This window comes from Anser brachyrhynchus, assembly GCF_964034855.1.
Source record: "Anser brachyrhynchus genome assembly, chromosome: 2".
Taxonomy (NCBI): Eukaryota; Metazoa; Chordata; class Aves; order Anseriformes; family Anatidae; genus Anser; species Anser brachyrhynchus.
Window position 1 is genome coordinate 4,375,712 of NC_137695.1, and position 22,848 is coordinate 4,398,559.

The 22,848-nt window shown below is 40.2% G+C and overlaps 1 protein-coding gene across 13 annotated transcripts in view; it reads right to left on the reverse strand.

Moving 5' to 3' along the window:
* Window positions 1-22,848, reverse strand: part of ADCYAP1R1 (ADCYAP receptor type I) — a 345,195-nt gene that overhangs the window by 143,361 nt on the left and 178,986 nt on the right. For 7 of the 13 annotated variants that reach the window (XM_080579590.1, XM_080579587.1, XM_080579586.1 and 4 more), the window contains exon 1: window positions 3,265-3,599. The exons of 1 other annotated variant lie outside the window; for it this stretch is intronic. The gene's annotated coding sequence lies outside the window, so the exon portion shown is untranslated. 5 more of the 13 variants (XM_080579593.1, XM_080579592.1, XM_080579588.1 and 2 more) reach the window with 5 other exon arrangements.

Genomic DNA, 22,848 nt, shown 5'->3' on the forward strand with positions numbered 1-22,848 from the left:
GAGAATCTTTCTTATTTTACATGATTTCCTGGTTTGTCTTGTGGAAATAAAAGTTGAAGCTGAAGAAGGTGGATCAACAAACTGAGAGAGCAAAAGGTGGTCAGAGAATAAAATACATGCAAAGCAAGGGGGGGGGGGGGGGCAACCAGCAAAGCATTTTGCAAATCTGCCTTTTTCTCATATATTTGTGCCCACTCAACTACAATCCAAAGTGTTTCAACAGCCACCACAGGCAAGTGAATTCTAGTACTTTTTAGTGATTGTAGACAACCAAATACCTTTCTGTATGCAAAGCATTTCTTAAGACAAGCACAAGTTCAGCACAGAGGGAACTGGAAAAGTATCTCCTTGAGGGATGCTGTATATATTGGCTAGCAGGAGTACTCTGACACAGGGTGATGCTAAAGCTATCCTTGCCCATGTAGTATCAGCACAGACAACTAAAGTCATGTGTAGGAAAAAAGAGAGTTTCTCACTGGAGCGTTTACACCCCTTTCAGTGGAGTTATTCCACTTTCGCAGTGGTGTGGAGGACCCACTCCAAAAATCCCGTTGAGTTCAATGTGTATGAAATTGTGCACCTGTTGTCTTCACAGGTGATATAGGATGGTTGAATGTCTGACATGAGAGGAGAACAGGGAATGGAAGCAAGGGAGCATAAACCAACGCAAAAACATACTAGCCTGACCTATAGGTTGATGCTGTGGTTTCTGAGACAAGTAAAATAAAATCCAGTATCTCCACTGACTTCTAAATCCTGATCTCAGTTTACATCTCCTGAGAATCATGGAATCAAAAAAGAAAAAAGAAAAAAAAAAGGATTCTTCTCTACTAAATTGGGAGCGACTGTAAGATGCGATATTTCTGCATATGAGTTACAGTACGATCCTGTCCTCAGTTTACTTTTTGTCTGTGCTTCTTAACTCACATACTCTGGTTTCATTAGAAGATAATCTGAGCTAATTTAAGAATTAGACTGTTTGTACCGAGTGTGCTCAGAAGGAAGGAAAGAAAAACAAAATCTGCTATATTAAAATGAATCAGCCTGGGGACATGGGTCTCAACTGATCAAAGGCGTAGGCACATATGGAACTCAACCCCAGAAAAAATATCTCCAGGATGCCGGCTCAGTCAGCCAAATCAAGAGAGATGCGATGAACAAAGGTCTGAACGTGATCAACAGCACAGCCCACAATCTCAGAGATCTCTGTTTTTCTCTCCCTGGTAGCATCCTACAACAAAGCTTCTGCTTTCGTGTTTATGAGCTTCACATATACACTGACAACAGCAGATCTGGAGAGCTACAGGCGTTTGTGGCACCACCACGAGAACAGCAGACATCTTAAATCTACAGGGAGGAAGAAGCCCTCTTGCTTTCTAACAGGAACCCCAATGGAAGGCTAGAGCCACTGAGCAATCACAAAACTAGTCCCTGTTTAAAGATAAATACATTGGGACAACTGGCTTTCCTTCTGGCGTTCCGAGAAGCCCCCCATGACCTTGGAGTCTGTTCAGTGCCAATGGTTATCCTTCCAGTCACTGCACACATGCCTTAGATTGGAGAAAACAAAGCAACAGAAACCCTCTGCTCCGCGATGTCCAAGATAGATTGCCACTACAATAACAGATCAATTGTAGCTGTCCTGCATGAACAACAAAGCAGCCACCGCTGCTCTCAGCATATAGAAATGTGAAAAAAATATATATATAAATTATAACACAGAGCTATAACCAAGATACAAGCAGAGATATCAACTTTAATCCAACTGCTGTTATTGTGCTGAATAACATTCCTTAATTATTCATCAAATCGGAGCAGCACTGCTTTACCTTTCCTTTAGGACAACTTCGTTCAAGACAGCTCCGGCGTGTTTTGCATTAGCCAAGTAAAGATGCTTGTATAATGCATTCTTTCTCCATAGCTATAATAACAACACTTTAAGGATTTTGCCTTCCTGTTATCTTTAACAGTAATATTAAGCAATCATACATTCACTTTGATTAACATATGCTAGCCATAAAAATATTTTCCCACTGTACCTGACCAGTGTTGCATACGCAGAATACAAAAGTGAGATGGCAGTGTACCAAAATAATATCATATGAAAATCTATTTGTTGTTTGTTGACTCCAAGAGATTAAAAAGAGACAGAGGGAAAAAAAAATCTTCAATTACACTGCATATTGCAATATCAGTCCAACACATGCACTGTAATTAACGTACACAAGACGGATGGTCATCCATAATACCCTAAGAAAGAACCAGGTCACTTTGCCACTTTATTCATTTTGGTTCTTATTGTTACTCTTATAATTACCTCTGGTGCTACTTCAATACCTGCTTCAAGCTAAAGGCCAGATTCTGTTTACCAGCAGACTAGATACAGAGGAAAACCACTGACTTCCAGGGAGTTCATCCAGACGTACTTCTATGTAAGCGATCATCTCGCCATAGACACCGGTATGTCTCAAAACAAATCTCTCTTTTTTTTTTTTCATGCATTTCCCACTCCCGAACACCATGCTGCATTATCCTTCTCTCCCTGACAGTAAACTCTTCAGATGCCAATACATACCTGAACCATTCACATGTTAAAACCACAGCATAGCGGCAAAAAGTCTGTCCTGTGTGCCATCCCTCTGACTTAGGATGTGCTCTGCATAAAGATGGTATTATTAGAGCCAGCTGTTCAAATACTGATAAGAAGTGCCCAGAGGCATGCAAGCAGAGGTCAAAGGCACATTAACAGCAATTTCTACTACTGCCCCACAGAAAAATAGAGGAGTCCTGGTGCACTGGTTGAAGGGTGAATCAGAGTTTCTGCGGCAGGTGAAGATGCAGAACTGCAAAGGTAGCCTAGAGCTCGAAAATGCCAACAGCAGCACCGGGTCTGTTAGCAATCAGGTTTTATTTACCAGCCATATTGTGTTAAAATCAGACGTGATTCCCATACCAAGCACGTTAACCTGTCACCACTTGCAAAGGGAGCTTTATCTGTTCGACAAGCAACAAATCTACCTCGCGGACGCATCCTCGGAGCCTGCAGTTGTGTCTGGAGGCTGAAAGCCTGCGTGCAATTCCCCCCAAAAGAAGTATTCCCAGGACCTGGGGGGAAGAGCCGGTAAATCAATGTCACTCCAAGACAAGCCGGCGGTTCCTAATCCCCCCGCCGGCTGCAATCAGCGGCTCCGGAGCATCTCCGGGCTGGGGCCGAAGCGGGGCAGAGCCCGAATCCCGCTGCCCGGCCGGAGGAAGGGGACTTACCATTGCAGCAGGGATCCGTCCCGGTGCTGGAGATGCTGCATCCCCGCCGGGTGCCGGGGCGGGGCGGGTGCCGGTGGGCTCGGAGCCAGAGGCGGGGGGACACGGAGGGGACCAGCCCCGGCTGCCCGCGGGGACACTGAGCGGCCGGAGCCGGGCTCCCCCCGCCAGGCTCCTACCGGCCGGAGGAGGGGTCGGCGCCTCCGAAGGGAATCCAAATTCCTCCTCCCTCGCCTGCCGGTCATGTCCAGGCTGCCTTTGCTCAGGGGATGGGCCAGGTCCTGGCCGTGAAGGAATTTGCCATCGCTAAATCCGAAAAAAAAAAAAAAAAAAAAAAAAAAAGGGAGGGAGGAGATTTGTTGCAAACTTTTTTTTTTTTTCTCCTGGTGTCTATCCCCCCCCCCCCCCCCCTTTTTATTTATATTTTTATTTTTAAGGAGGGTTATTCTAGCTTGGGAAGTAGGGGGTTGGAGCAAAGGAGGAGAAGGGGATTCAGGCTGGATCAGATGCTCTGCATGCAAGTCAAGGCTGTGGTGTGCTCGCCCCGGTATTTCTGTATGTGTGTGTGTGTGTGTCTGTGTGCCTGTGTGATTCTCATACCCAGACAATGCTCTGCAAAGCGAGCTGGTCCTGCGGAGAAATGCAAACACCTCCTCCCCCAAGTGCCTGAGGAAAGGAAAGGGGATATGGAGCCAATCGCTTCTCCTTGGCTAGTTCATTAATATGGAGGAGAAAGAAGGAAGCCAATGAGGACCGGAGGAAGGAGGGGTTTATTCAAATTAAGTTTCTTAAATCAAACACTTTTTTCCCCCGCCCGTTTTTTTTCCTCTTCCTACCTCCCCCAATTGCTCCTTATCCCTGTCCCCTGAGCACCGCCTCTGCTGCCCCACTGATTCATTTATTTGTTTATTTTCAATTGGCACGACTGGGTCAGCAAAACATGGTGATGGGAGGGAGGATGGCATCGCTGCTGGATGGGAAAGGGGGTGTGGGAGGGAGGGTGAGGGGAGGCAGTTTCTCCCTGAGCTGCAGAAGAGTTGATAGCAAGGAAAAGCGATAAAGTAGCTGGAGTTGGCAGGGAAGGGACCTGAGGGAAAGTGGAGCAGGAATTTCACCTAGAAGCAGCATTTTGCAGATGGTATTTGCAGATGGGCATGTGGCCTGTGTCCAGGACAAGCCCTGTGAGCTGGTGGAAAGTACATCCTCCCCTCCTGCAGCAGAGCCACACACACCCAGGAAAGGAAGTGACTGCACAGGAACAACAGCAGCTGCCCTGCCCTGCACTGCCTTATAGCCTCATGGCACCGAGCTGCCCACAACAGCAGTGCAGGAGTCGTACCTGTTGCTGGAATGGGCATGGAGCTGGAGACAAGGCTGAGGTGGTCGATGAGAAGGGAAGGGATGTCCGACTGGTTCTTCTGATGTGCATCTGGAAAAGAGCAGGGTGGCACGTGTCCCCTGGCAAGGAATGACACAAAAGCATCCAGTCCCTGCTCCCTTCCGCAGAGAGTAGCACTCAAGGGTAAAGCCTGTCCAGGCCTGGGCATCCCATGAAAGCACTTGGTTCCACGCTGTTTTTACTGCTGTCAACCATAATGATCTCAAGCCCTGCAGATCCATGTCAGGAACTGGAGATGCTGGATGCCTGCATCCCTCCCCAAATTCCCTGAGATCTGTGCTGCCTGCTGATGAGGTTCTTCCAATCACACCCAGATTTCATGCCTGGGATACCAACACTGTGCCCAGTGTGGAAACCCTTCCCTCTGCTTATCTTTTATCACTCCCCCTTCACTTTCTGCATCTCCAATCTTACATTTCCTTTAGAATTTAAATTCATTTCATATCCTCCTTGCCTTTACCCTTTGCCCAGATTAAGCAAAAGAAAACCAAAGCAATCCATTCCAAAGAGCAACTAAACCTATTACCTGTCCAGTGTGAAAATCCCTGGCCCAATTGCTTATTTGTGTGTTATAGTCCCTGTGGCCTGAGGGGGATGTAGCTCCACAACAGAAGCACTGACTGAGGCAGCACTGCTCCTGGTCCCTTATCACAGTAACAGCCCCATGGCTGCATCGGGGCCTTCTGAGAAAAGAAGGCACACACACTGTGAATGCATTCGGTTCTGTTTTTTATTTCAGCATCACGGAGCAGTCCAAATAATCATTCAGACTTTTCAAATATTTCCTTTGTGCTTTCTCCTTCTCCAGTTCTACCAACTTCTCTAGCCACATCTCTTAGCTTTTAGTAGCTTTGCTAAACATGAGGGAAAAAAGAATATGAAAAAAAAAAAAAAATCTTTAATCACCCTGTGTACTGTTTGTAGACATTAAAGGGAGAGAAGCACTTTTAGGATATCATTATTGCACCTACTTTAATGCCTACCTAGGATAAGACCCCAGGCTAGATTTCCAGAAAGCATAAAGAAATCCAACAGTAAGTAACTCAGTCAGATGTAGATACCTATTTATTACTCAGAAGGATCTCAGCAAACCTCATTTTATCTGAATCCTAAAGGATAAGATGTAGGACAAAGTAACCTCCACAGCGAAATGTTCTTCCCAATAAAAACATCTCTGTTCATCCTGTAGAAATAAATAACTCCCCCAAACAATACAAAACAGCTGCCACGACCCCTCAAAACTTCCAAAATTTATGATAGCCCTACATCAAAAAACAGAAGCATCACTATGAAATGTCCCATTGGAATGCTAAACGTGGAAGAAGGTTCCCAGCTGTTCAATTATTATGTGCTGCTACAACATCTGCTCCCTGTCTTTCCCAGGAGAAGGGCAACAGGCCAAAAGAATCATCTAGTGGCCCGTATCCAGCCTCAGTTGGACTGCCTTAGATGATCTCAGCTGATACCCATCTCAGGTTTCCTATAGGAGAAGGCAGGAATCTGTCTAAGAACTTTGCTCTCCGAAAAGGAGAATTTTCTTTAGGATAAAACAATTTAGTCTTTTTTCAGGCAAACGGGGCTTGTTTGTTACCCTCACCAGCAGCCTATTAAATAGCTCTTCATTATTTAAGTGTGTGTGAAGCGTGATAACAATTATTTTGGCCAGCATGAGGGACTGGCAGGGCCAGGAGAAGGCTTCCTGAGAGAAAAGTGTGACGTGCTGCTAAATGACCTAGACAGCCTTCCATCTGTCATTCTACACAGGGTCAAGACACTGGCAAGCTGGCTGCAAGAGTATTTGCTGGGATTGGGTTAAAGATATGGTTGGAAGGTCCTCACCCTTTTATTTTATTTTGAAATCACTGGTGATTTAGTTGATTGAACAACTAGGTCTTAGCTGGTCAACCACCCCTCCCTTCATATCAGAGTCAGTTCTTATTAACGCAGTTACTGGAATACAAGGCATGATCCATCTCAGCCCAGGGAAAAACTGAAAACAGCTCAAAGGAACTGTGTCCTAAATGTGCCTGTTTCTCTCCACTGACATTAGACAGACTGCGAACACAAGCCCAGCTTGTCGACACTCACAATGTAAGCTTCTAGTGTTTGAAGAGATAAATCACTCTTTCGTTATGAGGTTTGACAAGCCTCAACTGCTGAGACACACCCAGTTGGCCTGTTCTCCTCTACAAGGATAAGAACTACCCCAGGGCAGTGTTCTGGTCTGCGTATTGCCCAGTCACTTCCTACCAATTAGGAGACTGCTAACAGTCAGAAATAGATACCTCCTAGCTCCTGAAGGCAAGATCTGGTGGAGGTAGAGAGTGGGGAAAAAAAACAGCTACTTATGCAAGGAAAGGCAGTCATTTATTCCCTTTCTAGCTATGGAAATGAGCTGTACTGTTTTAAGACATTTCTACTAGCAGAACTTTGTCCACAACCAGGGAGAGTACAGTATGTCAAATTCCCCACCACGTAAGATTAACTGGGACATATGTGATGTGTAGGCAAAGGTCTACATCACTGTCTTAAGAGGAAGTAATTCAAAGTGTGAATATAAAGAACAGAAGGTATCCTATTGTGTGCCTACTTTTACCCTACAGTAAATATAAGGCAGCTCAGCCGACAGACATACAGCCATGCTTATCTCAGGGTGCTGGGAAGCAGCAGAGGGTGTGAAAGCAGCCATCAGTGAGAAGCTGAGGTGCAGTAAATTCACTCCTAGCTGTCTGGACAGGAGTCTATTGATCTGGCCATCGTCAAAGGGAATTAAATTGAACCAAAGCTCTTGATTCCTTTATCCAGCCTTCCTCCCTTTGTCTTTGTCCCCTGTATCTGTTACAAATTTTACTGGAAAACAACTGCACCTTTCTTCATCAACACCCCATTTCCCTCATGCTTGTTCTGCTGCAGAAGATGCTGTATTTGACTTGAAAGCTCTAAAAAATGAGGGGAGGAGAACACATCAGCACATGTAGCACATGGAGGTGATACTAACCTGCCTCTGACTCAGGCTTTTGCATATGCAGAAATCACCCACCAGAAGCTGGGCATGACAGGAAAAATGCTCTGCTATAGCCAGCTTGCAAGCCGGCTATAAAGCATGCTTATTCAAATGGTGGTAGCCATACCTTACCTTGATCAGCCTCCACAGGCTGCCACATAGCAAGGGGTAACATCTCATGGACAGGAGGATGGGAGTCAGCTTGAAAATTGACAGGTGAAGGTAGGTGTCTGTATATGAGCTAGGCAACAACACTACTGTCGTAGTCAACAGAGACCTAGTCATTACAATCAGTGAAGCCTAGGGATAATGGTGAGCTCACTTTAACATACTTTAACCAACTGAAGATCTCCCTGGACACTGTTGGCTCTTTTAATATCTGCAGCTTAAGTATCTGCTGCCTTAGAAAAAGTGTGCATTGCCTTTTGAGATGCCCTAGAAAACCTTTACTAGCACCAGCTGCTCCTACATCTCTTGCATTATGTCTGCCAGTCTCAAGGGAATATTTATTTATTTATTTATTTAACTTTGCTAAGAAAGAGTTTAGTTCAAGTGGTCAATGCAAAGCTCCTGTATTGTACCTTTCTTGAAGTCAAGAGTACTGTTACTATGAAAATCAGCATTATTTTTCCTATCTGATCTACCTCTTCTTTCAGGAGTCCTCACACCACTTGGCATGAAAGCAGAATTTATTCATTCCTCTTCTCAGGTAAATAAGCTGAAAATTTGGTCCTTTGACAAACTCTTGTGATTCACAATCAGCTGGTTAAAGAAATTAAATTGTGTGAATCATCTCTCCAGTGAAAGTTACATCCCCACTAAGGGGAGTCAACAAAAGAAAATATATATGAGCATCTTTGGTAGAGAGAAAACGGGCAAAATAGCAATGAACAAAATATAACAGGAGGTTGGCAAGGGGATTAAATATATGGAATGAATCATCTATAAGAACCAGCTAGATGAGGATTCTTCAGTTTTCTACAGAGACTACCGAGAAGTAAAACAGTGGAAGTTTATAAAAAAATAACTCTGAGAAGGTGAATAAAGAAAAAATGTCCACTGTCCTTCCTTACACAAGATTGAGAAAATACCAAACAAAAATCAGGGAGCCCTGGAAAAAAAAAAAAAAAAAAGTCTTCACTTAAATGTTATATGACCTGGCAGATGCTAGAAGATTCCAAGTGTTTCAAAGCAAATTATAGAGGAGAAGTCCATAAAGGCAATTCAATACCAGAAGACCACTTCTGGCTCAGAATGTCTCTGAGACACATTTCACAGAATCACAGAATCATCTAGGTTGGAAGAGACCTCCAAGACCATGACCAGTTCAATCAGTGTTGGGAGATAATTTAGGGCACTTAATACCTGCCCATTGTTTATATATTTTTCTAGTGACTTGCAAGTATACATATGGATTTCTGGTCTAATTTAGTGCAGATATTTTTGTATTTTCTGCTGCCATACATTTCCATAAAATCCACTAGCCAAAACCGCAGATATTGTGAATCCATTCACCAGATTGTGATCTACACAGCTCACACATCTACGCAGGTAGCTGGGAAGCTGAGATACATTTATTTCTGCCAACTCTGGAGGACAGTTATTTCTAGCAGAAGGTTCAGGTAGACATTTACAGTGCAGTAACTTCTTCCCAATCCTGAATGTGAATAGACAGAACATTCCAGGAGAGGCTTTATGGAACATTGCTTATTTAGTTATTTATTTCAGGGATTTATTTTAGGGATTTGGGGATCTCTATTTTAGACATTTTGGTATCTAATTCATGGACTTCATTTGACATCTTTCAGAATAATATTATTGAAGTCCTCACCTAACGTACCTTGATAATCAAGTTTTTATCCTTGAGCTCTGTAATCAGGACAACAAATATTTGGGACTAACTAGTACAAAACTATAATTTTAGAAAAAAAAGTGTAGACCACAAACCTTCATAGACATCTATTAGGATGTGACTGAAAAGCAGAAGACTCCTTTTAGAGGTTCTAATCCCATCTGCAGAGTATGGATACCTATTAGAATTTCTCAATACTTTTCTTAAAATTAGACTCACCCTACAAAGTTTTTACCTCAACCTTCAAACCTAAAAGGTGGTTGAAGGTTTACACAAGTAAATTCTTGCCCTGTAGATAGATGTCTTGAGAATTTGTGGCCTAAGACCTGACCCTGACAATTTTTCCTTAATTAAAGTATAATAAAGACACTAGTGAGCACATCTGAGGGAGAAGTCACAGATCTATCCAGCTTCCAGCTGTTACACACCTTTCTTCATCTTTCAGACAGGGTCTTTTGCAGCAGCTGAAAGATGCATTACATCCTCCTTAGACAGATCTTACACGAGTTATTAATGATCAGCTTGTGGCAAAATTCAAAGGTCTCACTTCCCATCTGAACTATCTTGATTTATAAGCTGTTTTTGTCACTTTGGATCAGTCTGCCTTCCTTATCTGTGGGCATAGACAGATGGTTCTCCTAACCCTGAAGTCAAATGGTTTTCCTCTAATTTGTCTGACATGATGTCTTGAGTTAAACCTTTTACTGCACTCCTCTTTATAAGGTGAGAATAGTCCAATGCCGTGGTCAGAGTCCCTGATTCTAGCACTCAAAATTACCTAAGTCTAATATCTGGTGTTCTCTTCTTGCATGAAAGACCTTTGGAGGGAGATTATTCTCTTCTGCTGAAGGACGGCAGTCTTCCGACAGCTGAAAAAGAGCTATAGCAGAAGAATAGGAAACCTCTTTTCCTTCAGAAGAGGCGATGCTGAAAGCAAATAGAACTCTAGTGTGGGCTATAGAAGGTGTGTGATTAGTGTGAGCATCAAATCCATGACAGTGAGCCATAAAGAAAAGGAAGCAAGTCACTACTGCATCTATAAATGAAGTTCATGGAATTTTTTCACATAGTTGTTTTACTTGAGACAATTATTTATTTGGCACAATCAAATAATCTTTCATTTGGAGAATGAAATTTGTTCTTTTTTTTTTTTTTCTTCAAAAACTCTTCACCGACTCTCTTTCTTACTCTTCTTATTACATATATTTGTTTTTCTTAATATGCGATTTCAGGTCTTAGGTGCTACATAGCATTTATTCTGTGAGATCGTACCTTCTATAGTATGATTCATTAACAGTGAACAAAGACAGGACTTTAACCGTTATAGAATCTGTCCTACTTGCACTTGTAACAAAGGAACAATTGTGACTGTTGCTAGTAGCAGATTTTCCTCATTTCATAAGACAAACTCTGTCATAACGAATATGTTTTGTTGCTGGACAAGAACTGGTAATTAAATTCTGATCCCCCCCCGCTTTTTAACTGTATATGTGTTTTTTCCTTTTTTATTTGAATTGTCTTCCTCTATGTTCAACTGTAAGTCAATTGTCTTAAATCAAATATGACAAAGCCCTTCTCTAACCATGAAAATACTATGCAAACAATGAAAGACAAATTCATACAAAATTTCTGTCTTCCTTTGTTGTAATATGAACATATGAAAACATTAAATTAGATTACATCTTCACAACAGTATACTTACTAGAGGTCTGTCAAGCCCTGTAGAGAAAAGAAAAATAAAAGCTAGTGGTTGGAAGCAAAAACCAGACAAATTCATCTCAGACATAAAAACAAACACTCTCTTAAATACGGAGGAAAAGCAACCACTGGAATAACATACCAGAGGATGGGAAAGGTTCTTGATTTTTAAGAGATTAATCTAATCCAAAATTAGGTGAACATGTACAATGTAGATGTCTATAGATGAGGTAATCTCTGGCTTCCTTTCTAGTCAAAGGAAACTAGTCCATACAGTCAATGAGAATCAGTGCATGATTCATCTCAACCTAAGGGAAGCATGTACAATAAATGAGAAAAATCACATCGTAAAAGTGCTACTTGTTTCCATTAACTTTACTGGAACCTCAGGTCAGAAAAAGATACTATGTAGTCAGCGTCTAAAGAAATCTGAGATGCATCCCAATCTAGATGTCTTCAAAACAAGTCTATTTATTACTTTAATGTAATACTTAATCCAAATATAAATCATTGCTCTCAGTAACTGGGCAAAATTTAGTAGTTTATGATAGTCAGAAGAATAAAAAAGTCAGCAAAAACCACAAAACAGATAGAAGGAAGAGATCAAGGGTGCAATTCAGAATGAAATATATTGGAAAATAAGAAAAATACAAATAATTATAAAATAAATTTTTTATGAGATGGTAAATCTATGGCTTGAAAACTTAAATAAATGCATAGTTACTAAAGACCTATAAACTAAAACTTTTTACTAAACACAGCTCACATTGTATCCTGAGTAAGAATCTTACACTTTCATATAATATATCTTGTCTCAGGCAAACTGAAGACTGGATTAAATGGGCAAAGGAACTGATGGAATCAGAAGATCCTTATGTTCTCAAAACTTCCTAGACATGTCACATAGAAATAAGTGAGGAAAAGAAAACCTGCTTATCTTATTTCCTGAAGAAAAGAAAAAAAAAAAAAAAAAGAAAGAAAAAAAAAGAGAAAAGAAAAAAGGAAAAAGAAAAAAAAAAGAAAAAAGAAAAAGGAAAAAAGGAAAAAGAAAAAGGAAGAAGGAACAAAACAATAGAGGGTTTGTCCTTTAAAAAAAAATAAATAAAATCAGGATTTGAATTCTGTTCTGAGATTTACCACTTTGTTTATTGAAGTTGTTATTGAAGATTTGTTTATATACATTATGAATTTCTTGCATTTTGTCAGATCTCTTTTAACATTATGAAGGAAAGTTATCAGAATTACATGAAGGAATACACGTTGCAGAGTGAGAAAGTGAGTTACTTAATCAGTATAATCAGTCATGAAGAACAAAAGACCTCATAACTTCTTGCTTTAGTATAGCAGAAACAAAACACACCAGAGTGTCATTTAGCGAAAAAGCTCCCGAAAATGACTTTTTAACACTCTCCTTTTTTTGTGAGCTAACTTCCGCTTTTATTAATGATTTATACTCTTTTTTCTTTTTTTCTTTTTTTTACATAATCTTAAAATAAGCAGTGCAAAAGTAAATAGGTTTATTTTTTTTTGATCACAGCAATATTATCTCAGAATTTAGTTTAGTTCTACATGTATTCTACATCTGAAATAAAGAGTTCCTCACATTTTTAATACTAGCTTTGTTTCTGCTCTCTGTTTAGTTGAAGGACAGTCTGATACCAGCAGACTGACACAGCATAACACTATCCCATCCTAAAAAAAATGTCAGTTTATGAGTTTTTTTGCCCTGCAATAACGAGAGTAGCAAGAATCAAATACCACCTATACTCAGACAATTTTTTGTTTGTTTGTTTGTTTGTTTGTTTTACCAACATTCATTCACTAAATCTCCAACTTACAATCTGATTTTTTTTTTTACTTATTTCTGTTTAAAACCTTGCATAAAAGCTATAGCATCCCCTCTTCAACCTGTTCAGAAATTTGTACTTTTTAAATTGTAGCTGTTTATATCTCTTCTGTTTTTCATTCTTCTGGCTTCCATCCACCTGTGCTGCTGCTTTAAATACATTCATTTCATCTGCCTTTATATTATTTCTCATCCTCCTTTCATTGTCTAATTCTTCTGTGGACCTTTACAAAGAAGAGGCTTAGCCAGGTGTTCATCAGATTCCTTTACATTATTTCAGAAGCTTTTCAGCACTCTGCAGTGCCATATCTGAGTATCTCTCAACCTTCAGAAATAATTTACCACCATCCTTACATGAAGCAGTGAATGAAAAATTTTAGAAATTCTGGCATAGACAAAAATCTAAGATTCAACCCATTTACTCTGAGTGAAGTGATTCTTAAAATAGTTTGTCTCTGCTGAAAGTAAAAATATAAGATGTGTTTGTTCCACTAAGTGAAGCTGTCTACAGTATAAATGTTTACACGTATAAATGTGGAGGGACTATCACTACAGCCTTCTCCTCCATATGTACACATACACTGTACAACTAAGGTCAATAACTCCTGTTATACTACACATTGCTCATGCTGCTTTTAAGTGCATTTAACAGCCAGAGACTTAATACATCCCTCAGATGTCTCCCATGATATCCTTGGCTTTTCACCAAGTATTTGCATGCTTAATACTATTACATCTACATCCATTATGAATTTACATATTGCAAAATTGCTATAGTATAATTTAATTTTCTGAAATAATTTCCCTATGAACATACCCCTTTTAAGTAAAACAAAAACAAAAAAAAAAAACCATATCTACAAAACAAAACAAAGACGTTCAGCAAATGCATTAAGAATCAAGCCAAGGCAGATTCTTTTTCTACAGTAGTGGCTATGCTGAGTTAAAACTGTGGCAGTGGCCTGAAAGATTGTATAGTGGTATTTCTCTTCTATTTCCTCAGTTTTCCAGGTAAAAATTATGATTGTTATACTGTTTTCCCTGGGAAGGCACCAACAAAATAACTATGAAATAAGTAGATTTTTCAGGTGTTCATGATAAAACGCACACAGGATTTATAACTGCACAACCCCTGGATGCTGCTGTTTCCTCCGGGACTGGTGACTAGCACTTCAGTTTGTGTTAGCCCACAAACTATTAAGGCTTTGCCATCAGCATGCAGAGGCCAAAATGAAAGTTGGTTCTCTCTATATCTGTGACTATCACAGGTAATTTTGAAGCATCTATTCTGCTGATAAATATTGCAATGAACCACAGAGGCAATAATATTATAGGATTATGCAGTTTTCTTCAGTGAACATGAAAATACACTCCAGCAGCACTGCCTCTGAACACTAAATGTTCCCTTTATTCATTTCTAGTTCTCCTTTTATTTTTTTTATGAGTAATAAAAAATACATCATTCTATCACTTCTGCTCTTGTACACTTAGGACTATAATGAAATGCTCTGAATGAACATGGATTGGAAATCTAGGAGAAAAAAAAAAAATCACCACTTCCAACAGAGACTTTGTAAGCCGTGGAGCTGCAATTTCTGTGGACATCTCTTTCAGGTTTTTTTTTTTTTTTTTGTATTTTTTTTTCCCTGAAAAGCTTTCCAAATCATGACAGACAAGCAGACTGGCTTAACACAATCATTTCACATTGCACAGAATTGTCTCGGAGTAAAATTGCCAGTGATCGTTCTGATTTGAAGCATTTCATAACATCTGTGAGGAAATCATAGGCAGAAATTTGCAATATGAATCAGAAGTAGCTCTATGGGGGAACCAAACAGCCTAGAGATTCCTGAATAACGAACAAAGTGATGGTGAAATAATAATTATCCTCTGTGCTTGCAATATGGTGGTTCATCACAGAGCCCTGCAAAGCCCTCTGGCAGTCAATACAGGGTTCGTATTCTGCGTCACTGGAAAGCTGTGTCTCTGAAGGAAAGCATGGTACCTGCTAACAGTGCATCACCCCCCTGGTAATTCAGTGTTATTATAGGGACAGACGTTCACAGTGATGCTTACATAGCCTCATGCCTTATCCTCTTTTAATTAGATGCTTTCCCAACACAAAAGTACTTCAGCACAGGTGAGTATAGAATCTATGTAGACATGAGGGAGAAAAAAAATAGAAGGAAAGGGAAGTATTTTACAGATTTGACATTGCCGACAAACAGAAAATGATTTTAAAGACTTTTAGATACCTAATAATTCATACAGCAGCTACTTAGAAAGTAGAAGCACTGTTGTCTGTACAGAATTTTCATCCACAATGAGTCCAGAAATCAAAGCCAGATTTTTGCCAGTTGCCTTGTTTCCTTCAGTGTAAATCTAAAGCTGTGTTTTTTCAATATCTTCTTATCTGTGAATACATTTTTTTTTCTACTTTTTTTTTTTTTCCTTACTCTTACAGTGCTGTATAGGAAATTTAAGCCTACAAATATCTCAGCTATCTTTTTTACTACAGACCATCAGGGACAACGGGTCAAATGTCATTCTAGAGTAATTGAAAATTATTACTCTCTAAGCACGAAAAACCAAAGTAGGCAGGGAAAGAGGAGCACAATGACACCAGCCCCACCTTCAGGCCAGGAAGGTTTTGGATGACAATTAAGCAGAGCTGGATGTATCCCTTTCCAAAAATGTAATCACCCTTGGGTGAGTCTTAGGTGTATATTCATAGCTGTGGGATAGGACAGAGCAGACAACAGAAGTAATTCAGAAAGTGGAACATTTGGAAGAGACACAGACTAGACCAGAAAATGATGCAGTCAGCCCCTGAGCCAGCTCCTTCGAAGTTACCTCAGGCCCACGTGCCTGGCATTCACACCTTCAGCTGGAGAATTGTGGTTAGATATGCTTGACACATCTGGGAAAGGGTGTCTTTGGTTCTTGTGATGCTCTTCGGACTATTGCCCTTCAGGGTTTGTGAAGTACCTTGCACAACATTGTTTTCCTCTTACTATCTCAGTGTGGTGCTATGCAGTCAACCTCTTTTATTTTTTTTTTATTTTTTTTCTTTTTTTTTTATGGAAAAAGAGGGAAAGAGAGGAGAAGATGGGAAGGAGGAAGAACACCTCACTTTTTTTTTTTTACTTTTTTTTTTTTACTTTTTTTTTTTTTTCCAAGATCACATTAAAATAATATTTATTTAGGGACTTGGTGTAGAGTCACTCCACTTAGTCTGCAGGACTCTGCTGAAAACAGGGAGTCTCTGCACTAGACTTGCAGTGCTCAGCCCGCAGCCAGCTTTGATCCTCAAAGGGTACATGCTTGAGATGCATGCCATAGGAAAGCCAATAATCTGCTCCCAGACCAGAGCTGACCCTAAAGGAAATGTCATTATGTTCATACTGGGTCTATGTTAACAATTGCAGAATGTTGAAACACGTTCTGCACAATATAATCTCAATGGTCAGGGTGTCCATGGGGAAATTAATCTGTAGTCCCAGGTGAATCTCACTCAGACGGTGAGAAAGGAATAGCATAACCCAAATATTAGCTAAAATAAAAACAATAACAAAACAAACAACAACAACAAAAACGAGCCATTGAGGGGATCCAACAAAGTTTGAGAAAGCTTCTGGATATAACTAACTTTCTTTCTTTGGGCAAGAAATTTATCATGCCAGATTTATTCAGTAGTGTAACCTAGGGGCCCAACTTTTCATCAGTAAAACAGCTATGTCCAATGCTATTTTGTTACAGTCCCCTCTTTCTGAGATCTGGGTATATTTCTGCCACTTTCCATGTTGCTCTAGAACACCTCTGATCTCAAAGTAATGTCAATTAAGCAGGCTTAATTTCCTAGCTTGTAAATAAACTTAATCTCACTCTGGCAGGTACTTTTCCAAGGTGTGGGAGACAGCTTCTTTTTGTCTCTTAGCCAAGGTTTTCCAGCCATGGCCTGAGAAGCTCCCCAGCTTCCAAGTAAGATTTCACTTCACAGAATCATTCCTTACATCTAGTTGTGTCTTGATAGACAATAATTACTCATTCACAAATAAACCTATCACAAAGTGGGTAGTGGAGAGACTGTAAGGGAAGGGTATATTTGTGTGTCTCTGTCTCCTTCAGGAGGAAGTAAAAAATATCCAGTTGTCTTCAATGAGCCCTGTAACATGCCCCAAATCCTGAGAGTCTTGTTTTATCTCCAGCAGTGGATGACTGGAAGATGAAGGATCAGGGAATTATCCCTGCGGTCAGCCTGGAATAGCAAACAATTACGATGCAGCAAATCGAAGCTGGACTGCCCCTGAGTGCCTTGGATTTGTTACAGAGTGTTTTGCTTTTCTCATTTCTGGCAGGTTTATAGCTGGGCTTGTTATCTCTACCTTGCTGTGTCCCTGAGCTGCATATCATGTGCCTGTGCAGATGCAAACACAGAAGAGCAGAGCAATGATGGCACAGAAGTGCTGCCTGGGATCCCCAAGCCCCAGACAGGCTGTTTTTTACACCGCACATCACTCAGCAGCCGTAGCAGCACTTCCTTGCTGTGTGCAGTGGTTCAGTGGTGTAAGGCGAGGTCTGGGAGGCATCAAACACCTCATTGCCATTACAGCAAAACGGGGAGGTTTTTCTAAATACAATAAAGGGTGATATTAAAATATTGCACTGGCAACAGAAGATACAGACAGTCTTAAAAATCTATTAAAGGAGATTAAAGATGTGGAAAGCATTTTAGTCATGAGCCAAGAAATGTAAGAGCTTTAAGAGGGAAGGTTAGAAGCTGACTGTAAGATTCCTATCGAGCTTGCTGGTGATAAATGTAAATACGATTTCATACAGTGCAGAAGCAACCTTTTCTGTCTCACACAAAGGAATTAATCAGGAAGGGAGCTCAGGACTGTATAAAAAAAATACAGACACTTCACTTGAAATACAACCATTTTGAGATGGACAAATCTCCTTTTTATCACCACTAAAGGTATCACAAGAACCAGTGCTTCTGAGTCTCTTCTTCTTTACAGATAATAAGACTAATTGACAATTGCAGGATCCTGATAAGGCCTAGATGCAAGATGAAATGTAGGCTCAGATGCAAGATAGCTCTAATGACTAACATTAACAAGGATGCTGACTATTATTAAATCTGTGCTTTCATGGTGGTGGTGGGGAAAGGTTACTTCTATATGTGGTTTATTTTGCAGCAAATAATTCAATGACAACAAAAGGGGTACTTAAATACAGGAAGACCAGTGCAATTAGCTCTAGTGATTTGGAATTATACAGTTGACAATTAGGAACAAAAGGGAGAGAAGATAGAATTAGGGAGAGAAGATAAGATACCCTGTGATCCTCTTTGTCTGTTTATGGGAAAAAAAAAAAAAAGTGGAAGCAGTTATTGGGTGTAGGAAGAGGAGAATAATGTGTCATTTTTCCACTTTATACTGTTTCTGCATAATTCATTAGAAAAACTACATGTCTTTATGGAGTGCTGCCTAATATATAAATAAATACATGGAATAAAAGACTAAAGCTTATAGAAATGTCTGTATTTCTCTGCAATACAGACACCTGTTGCTGAGCACATCATACCAGGCTCATTTTACAGTTAGTGGGAAGAAATAGGCACTTTTTTGGTGCAAGTCACATAGCATGTTTCAGATATTTGTTTTAAGGTGAGATAAACCATGTTCTGGTTTCTGGTGACTGTTTTCACTGGCTCTCCAGTGACTGCAGAATCAAGAGGGAATATCTCCAATAGAGATATTCCTATTGGAAAAATATATATATATATATATATCATTATCTAAGTCATAGTTTGAAGGACAAAATGTCTGTTTTGGCTGTCATAAAGATGACTTAGATGATTGATACCAGACTAATATAAATAGACTATATTGGAAGGAAATAAGGCCTACTGATCAACTCTTTAATTTAATGGCAAAAGGCATAGGAGGACTGGCTGGAAGTTATATTACTTCATGTTAGAAATAAAACATGTTTTAGTACTTAAAGTAGTAAACAACTCCAAGGAAAAACACAAGTTTGCTATTCATCCTTTCTGATATCTTCAAATCAAAATACTTTTTTTTTTTTTTTTTTTTCCTGGAGGAGATGCTTCAAATAGACAGAAACTATTGAGCACAGGCTCAGCAAGGTTTGAATTTCACCAATGGAGTCCTGAAAAATGCCTGTGAAACTTTACACTTTTGCTTGTAATGTCATTAATATTGACAGAGCTTACCTGTCTCTTTTAGTTTAAAACCACTACCCCTTGTCCTATCACCACACGCTCTGAAAAAAAGAGCTCCTCCCCATCTTTCCTGTAGGCCCCATTTAGGCACTAGCAGGCCGCTGTACGGTCTCCCTGGAGCCTTCTCTTCTCCATGCTGAACAACCCCAGCTCCCTCAGCCTGTCTTCACAGGAGAGGTGCTCCAGCCTCTGAGCATACTTCTAGCCCTCCTCTGGACTCATTTTAATAGTTTCATGCCCTTCTTGTGTTAGGGGCCCCAAAGCTGAGTGCAGGGCTCCAGGTGGGAGTCTCAGAAGAGGCACAGGCCCATCTCTCAAGACCTTCCAGATCCCTTTGAAAAGCATCCCTTTCCTCCAGTACTGAACACACCACGCAGCTTGGGGTCACTGTCAAACGTGCTGAGGGTGCACTGTCCATGTCACCAACAAAGATGTTCAACAGTGCCAATCCCACTACCGACCCCTGAGGAACACCACTCGTCACTGGTTTCCACTCGGACATTGAGCTGTTGATTGCAACTCTTTGAACGCAACCATCTAGCCAATTTCTTACCCACTGACTGGTCTATCCCTCAAATCCATTTAGAGACAAGGATATTATGGGGAACACTGTCCAATGCTTTGCCCAAGTCCAGGTAGATGATGTCAGTTGCTTTTCCCCTATCCACCAATGTTGTAACCCCTCTGTAGAAGGCCACCACATTTGTCAGACTATGTGGCTAGAGCTCTTGCTGATGAAAACTGAGGCAAAATAATTTTTTTGAGTACCTCATTGAGTATCTCAGCCTTCTCCATATCCTGGCTGACTGGGTCTCCCCTTTCCTTCCAGAGAGGGCCCATGATTTCCCTAGACTTCCTTTTTTTCACTGATGTGCCTATAGAGGCCTTTCTTGTTGTCCTTGATGTCCCTGGCCAAATATAATTCTAATACGGCTTTAGCTTTCCTAAACTGATCCCTGGCCACTCGGACAATTTCTCTGTACTCCTCCCAGGCTACCCTTACTTGCTTCCAGCCTCTGCAGGCCTCCTTTTTCTGTTTGAGGCTCTGGGCATCTATCACTAACACTGGCATCAAACTGGGAGGACCAGGATGGACTGAGGTTCCTCTCCCACAGCAACTCTAGATGAAAGGCCAGGCTGGATGGGGCCTTGGCCAACCTAATCTAGTGGGTGGCATCTCTGTCCATGGCAGGGTGTTGGTGGTAGATGATCTTTAAGGTCCCTTCCAACACAAGCCATTCTATGATTCTATGATCTATGATCACTCTTCACCAGCTTGGCAAGCCAACGACAATAGATGCTTTTTCCCTTCTCTGACAGGTGGTCCCCATCAGCCCCCAGCACACCAGGTTTCTCAAAATGAGTCCCATGGTCTAAGTAACCTTGCTACCTTTTAATGTCCCATAGTCTAAGTAGCTACTTGCTACTATTTAACTCCTGGGCTGATAACATTTTCTCCATTCACCTGCAAACTTCTGTCATTCACGTCTATCACCAATGCATTTATTTCTCATTCTCCGAGTTGATTTGTATTTGTTCAGTAATGTACAATTATGTGTGGATGGATATTTACCATTGCATTCCTCTACCATCTTCTGGTCCTACATAACCTATCACAGACCTCCTAAAATAACTTATGGTCTTCCAATTATGAACTCCTTCCAGGAGTGGTGGATCTAAGTCCTCTCCGTCCAAGAGAGAAAAGAACTAAATCCTTCCTTGCTAGCTAGGGTATTATGATCATATGGCTACTATATGAAAAGAAGGCCGACAGTAAATGAGTTCTTCTCATACTAGTCTCATACTCATACTACTAAATCTCATATTACCTGCTACATCTGAATTTTGATCATTGATCTCATGAATTATTTATACAAAAGGACTTTATCTGTGACACAAACATTATAATTATAAGCATTATAATTGTGTTATAAATCATTAATTAAGAAAACGATCTCACATTTTATAAGACTGTTTTGCAATATTGTCAAATGCATTAACCTTGCTTGGGGTATTCAATTGTTTGAGAAAAAAACAAAAACAAAAACAAAAACAAAAAACACAGATAAATACAGAAACAAATGAGCCACAATATTTTTGGGGCAGGAAATGGCTTCTTTTGTGGGTTTTGTATCTCCTTTGTTCAATGAAATGCCTATAATTTAACATCACAGTACTTAGTTATGGTTTGTACTCTAGACACCTCTGTGCTCTGTAAATAATATTTATATTATCATATTTTACACATGCACAGAAAGTTTTTTTATTGTCATCATCATGATTCCCTTGTGTGCCATCTCTGTCTTCTGGCAGGTTGTTATTTTTATTGCTTTTCCATGCAGAATTTTCTCTGATTTCTCTCTTCTTTTCAAACTGAAGTCCTGTTCTGGAGGACAATAAGTTTTTCAAAAGATCTGGATAATACACAGAGAACTTAATCACTTCCTCTTTGATTTTCATTTTCCAGTTAGACTTTTTTTTTAATCCCTTCCAATTGGGCTCACAGTTAAACAATCAATGAGAACAATCTTTGCTAAAAGTTTGATTCATGTCCTTTTCAGAGCTTTATTGCTAATGCAGGTTTTAATGCTTGTTGCTGTTGTTGTTGTTGTTTTTCAGCCATCTTAGGTTACATGGGACATCCACATGAGACTGCAGATACTACATAGCACATACAGGAAACTGATGCCTTCTAGATAAGCAGTTGGAGGATGTCAGAATACTCCTTAGGACAACAAAAATACATCAAGGGGAGAATTAGTTTCTTTAAAAAAATAACATTTATGGTCTCTTGGTGGCTGTCATCTACCAGAATATGAAGATACAGGTTTCCTATGTTTCCTATGGGTCCTGTGGCAAGAGTGACTTCCCCACACAGGCATGGTAGATGTCCGAAATGACAGCATTTAGGCAACAGTCTCCTATCCTGTCCCTGGTGTCTTATGGTTAACTGTCCAGCCTCAAGCTACCCACCTTAGATTCCTTTCCCACTTATAAGAGAGTAATAGATTTTCCAAACTGACATTCAGTCTATTTAGACACGACTCAACACAAACTTGCATAACCAAATGTGATAGGACATACTACCTAACAACCAGCTGATATCAAAGGCTAAATTTTTCATCAGTAGCCTGCAGTTAAAGCAATGTAGCCTGACTGTGAAACTACAGCCTTGTTGAGAGCTGCAGCTCCCAGCTGAGATGAGGAAAGAGGTAACTTCTTATACAGCTGTCTTCAAAGAGTGCCTAGCCATGCTTTTCAGGGTCTTTTCACCACTATTAATAGTGCATCTTACTACTACTACTAATAAAAATAACAGCAATAATAAATACTGTCACGATGATTCATGAAATAAATGCAGAGAAAAAAAAAAGAAAAAAAAAAAAGTCAGCCCGGTCATTTTTTTGGGTAAAATCTAGAGGATTCTCAAGTAAAGACTGATTTTTACCCTTGTATTTTTATTTATCTTGCTGTTTTTTGGGGGATAACTTTATCTAAATTGCTAGGAAGGTCATCATCCTAGATTAGTAAGTCCTCC